This window comes from Oncorhynchus tshawytscha, linkage group LG16, assembly GCF_018296145.1.
Source record: "Oncorhynchus tshawytscha isolate Ot180627B linkage group LG16, Otsh_v2.0, whole genome shotgun sequence".
In the NCBI taxonomy this organism is placed as follows: domain Eukaryota; kingdom Metazoa; phylum Chordata; class Actinopteri; order Salmoniformes; family Salmonidae; genus Oncorhynchus; species Oncorhynchus tshawytscha.
In genome coordinates this window covers 51,870,524-51,875,008 of record NC_056444.1, presented here as the reverse complement: position 1 = coordinate 51,875,008, position 4,485 = coordinate 51,870,524, and the positions used below count along the sequence as shown (strand labels likewise).

The window sequence follows — 4,485 nt, the reverse complement described above, 5'->3', positions numbered from 1 at the left end:
AGCGCGCACACAAGAACAGATAGGCGCGCCAAATCCTATCAGGACACAGACAGTTGCCTCATGTTAGTGCTATGAAATATATAGGCAAAATAGCTCATTATTCGTTTAGATTATTTATTTGCATGCAATTAAATAAAACGTTGGCTACAGTATAAAATAGGGACATACGATGAGGGGGAAAAAGCATGTAGCCCGCACTGTGTCCAAGATAACAGTATCTTAGCTTGTACCTCAACTGCCTCCCCAAAGTCATTCACTGAGTTTGCAAAAATCCCAAATTAGCAAAAATGAAGAGCTTGAAGACCATTAACTATTTATTCCAATAACATGACACTGTAAAACGAACTGTCCAATAAGTATCTTCAAATAAGTTCCTTCAATAAACAGTGTGTTTATTGAAATGGAAACCAGGACATTTAAAACAATTCTCGCAGAATAAAAGTACAGGACATTATTACACAGAGTATGTTGACCATCAAGTTGATTTATGACAAATTGTATATGTAGAATTCCCTTTCTCCCAAAAGTGGGATACATATCAGTGGTGTGCTGTACCTATATTTTACATTAAGTTCACTGGTAACACATTCCATTAATGTACACTGTAGCCCTGTCCTGCAGTCAATCACCAAAAGTGCCCTCTTTGGCCTCATGGGTGGAATTGTATTAATATTTCTCATAATTTCATAATTAATAAAGCTAATTGTAGAAAAAAAAACTGACAAAACCGATCTTTCTATGTCAAACAGTTTTGTTATATTTCAGTCTTCTGTGATGTATACAAAGTGTAATATTAGGATGCAAACTCAAAATTTGTAATGAGTCCTGTGTGTAGCTGGTGAGGGAGTCAGGCGCAGGACAGCAGATACGAGTAAATAAACGTGCTTTACTCAAAAAAGACAAACATACAAAGTAACATCTTGAGCACACACAGACGGACCGAAATTACAAATAAACAATCACTCACAAAAAACATGTGGGGAACAGAGGGTTAAATGAGGAACAAGTGATTGTGGGATTGACAACAGGTGTGTGAAACAAAGACAAAACGAATGGAAAATGAAAAGTGGATCGGCAGTAGCTAGAAAGCCAGTGACGTCGACCGCCAAATGCTGCCCGAACATGTCAACTCTATATCTGACATGGTACAGGTGTCTTCTTTTTTTAAGCCCATAAATGTGTGTGTGAGGTATATACTTTTTTTCAAAATAGATTTGTTTAAGACTAGCAAGAATCACAATGATTTAGTTAAGGGGTTGTAACTGTTTTATAAGTCATTTATACACATGCCTCCATACACCCTGCCTATACAATACTAGCTGTCATGTTCTGTGTTAGCAAAACACATGATCCACTGGCAAAATGAGTGAAATAGAAAGACAACAAGCAAATCCAATCTTATGTTCATAACTGTCACTTTTCAATTAATTGTCAATTACCCTTTTTCTAAGAACACGCTTAAAATGTATGCAAAGTCATATTGGGTGAGCCTCCTCAAATCACATTTGACAAGATCCCCGGGTCTAGATCTGCCAGACTGAAGCAGCATCTGGTTGGAAGAGTGCATGTTAAGAGTTTAGAGTTCCCTCAGATGGGACTATAACGTTGCCCCAGGGCCTGAAACATGTCAGAGTTTGAAGCAGCAGCACACCACTAGACTCCACCCAGAGATCCAACCACCATGGTAGTAGAGGAATGTACCATAGTGTATAGCCCTTCCTGAATCAGTCTAGTCTACCATCCTGAAATATTTTGCTTAATAGTGTCTCTTCTTACTAGATAACGCAATACATCAGGTGAGTGAGAGGAGCCAGCTCTCACAACATCCAATCAGACTTTTTATCCTCATGGGCTCACTGCTAGTGGGCGTTGCCAAATCATGAGCGTACTTTCATCTGGGACCCCATTGGCTGCTGCAGTCCACTCCCTAAGCCTACGGGACAACCTGTGGCAGCCGAGGTCACCTTGACTTTCCCGCTCTCCTCCCTGGCTGGGGGCTGCCCCCGCACCCACACGTCAGGGTCTTAGATGGTCGTAGTTGGAGCCGTCCTGAGGGGAGGAGCACACAAGGCCTCGGTTAGAAAACACAGGTTGATTGGTTGATTGGTGGGTGGGTTGGTTGGTTGGACACAGTCAAGATGGCGCCGACAGAGAGGGCTGCCTCGCTTATAGTTCTTAGGAAACTTTGCAGATGTTTTTTTTAATGTATTATTTCTTTCATTGTTAGCCCAGAAAATGTTATGTCTTATTACATACAGCTGGGAAGAACTATTGGATATCAGAGTGGCAGTAACTCACCAGCACTACCAGCATTGCAACCAGGAATACGACTTTCCCAAAGCGGATCCTTTGTTCGCACCACCCAGGGCAATTGAACTGATTCCAGAGGCCGACCCAAAACAACGCCGACTTAGGAGGTGCGCACACCACCCACCGCTTCCGAGTATATTACTCGCTAATGTTCAGTCCCTGGATAACAAAGGGCAAGGGTTTCTTTCCAGAGACATCAGGGATTGTAACATACTCTGTTTCACAGAAACATGTCTCTCTGGATATACTGTCGCAGTCAGTCCAGCCATCTGGATTCTCTGTTCATCGAGACAACAGGAATAAACATCTCTCCGGGAAGAAGAAGGGCGGGGGTGTATGTTTCATGATTAATGACTCATGGTGTAATTGTGATAACATACAGAAACTCAAGTCCATTTGTTCACCCGACCTAGAACACCTCACAATCAAATGCAAACCATATTATCTCCCAAGGGAATTTACTTTGATTATAGTCACGGCCGTGTACAGCCCCCCTCAAGCCGATACCACGACGGCCCTCAAGGAACTTTACTGGACTTTATTCCAACATGGAAACCATTTATCCTGAGGCTTCAGTTATTGTAGCTGGGGATTTTAACGAATCAAATTTGAGGAAAAGACTGCCTAAATTCTATCAGCATATCGACTGTAGTACTCTGCTAAAACACTAGACCACTGTTACTCCAACTTTATCCGGGATAATACAAGGCCCTCCACCGCCCTCCTTTCGGCAAATCTGACCACGACTCTATTTTGCTCCTCCCTTCCTATAGGCAGAAACTCAAACAGGAAGTACCCGTGCTAAGAACTATTCAACGCTGGTCTGACCAATCGGAATCCACGCTTCAAAATTGTTTTAATCACGCGGACTGGGATATGTTCCTGGTAGCTTCAGAGAATAATATTGACAAATTCACTGAAACAGTAACTTAGTTTATCAGGAAGTGTATAGGAAATTGTACCCACTGTTGTACCCACTGTGACTAATAAAACCTACCCTAACCAGAAACCGTGGATAGATGGCAGCATTCGTGCAAAACTGAAAGCGCGAACCCCCGCATTTAAACATGGATAGGTGACTGGGAATATGGAAGAGTACAGAGTAGTCATTCCCTCCGTAAGGCAATCAAACAGGCAAAACATCAGTATAGAGACAAAATGTCACACTGCAATGGCTCAGACATGAGACGTATGTGGCAGGGTCTACAGACAATCATGGACTGCAAAAGGAAAACCAGCCACGTTGCGGACACCGACGCCTTGCTTCCGGACAAGCTTAATACGTTCTTTGCCCGCTTTGAGGATAACACAGTGCCATCGCGGCCCGCTCTCCTTCTCCGTGGCCGTTGTGAGTAAGACATTTAAACATGTTAACCCTCGCAAGGCTACCAGCTCAGATGGCATCCCTAGCCGTGTCCTCAGAGCATGCGCAGACCAGCTGGCAGGAGTGTTTACGGACATATTCTATCTCGCCCTCTCCCAGTCTGTTGTCCCCACATGCTTCAAGATGGCCACCATTGTTCATGTACATAAGTATGCAAAGGTAACTGAACTAAATGACTATTGTCCCGTTGCACTCACCTCTGTCATTATGAAGTGCTTTGAGAGACTAGTCAAGGATCAAGGATCATATCACCTCCATCTTACCTGTCACCCACAATTGAGAGCATCCGGTCGGGCTGATCACCGCCTGGTACGGCAACTGCACCACCCACAACCGCAAGGTTCTCCAGAGGATGGTGCAACCGCGCAATGCATCACCGGGGAAAAACTACCTGCCCTCCAGGACACCTACAGCACCCGATGTCACAGGAAGGCCTAAAAGATCATCAAGGACAACAACCACCCAAGCCACTGCCTGTTCACCCCGCTATCATCCAGAAGGCGAAGTCATTACAGGTGCATCAAAGCTGGAACCGAGAGACTGAAAAACAGCTTCTATCTCAAAGCCACCAGACTGCTAAATAGCCATCACTAGCACAGAGAGGCTGCCGCCTAAATACACAGACTTGAAATCATTGGCCACTTTAACAAATGGAACACTTGTCACTTTAATAATGCCACTTTAATAATGTTTACATTTGTTGCATTGCTCATCTCATATGTATATGCTGTATTCTATACTATTTTACTGTATCTTAGTCTATGCCGCTCTGACATTGCTCGTTCCTATAT

General features: G+C 43.6%; 1 long non-coding RNA gene across 1 annotated transcript; it reads right to left on the bottom strand.

The window, feature by feature from the left end:
- Positions 1–866: 866 nt before the first annotated feature.
- LOC121839550 lies at positions 867–2,353 on the bottom strand. Its single transcript, XR_006078998.1, has 2 exons — positions 2,299–2,353; positions 867–2,049 (listed from the first exon to the last, which is right to left on the bottom strand). It is a non-coding gene; the product is annotated as an uncharacterized LOC121839550 (long non-coding RNA).
- Between the last annotated feature and the right edge of the window lie 2,132 nt (positions 2,354–4,485).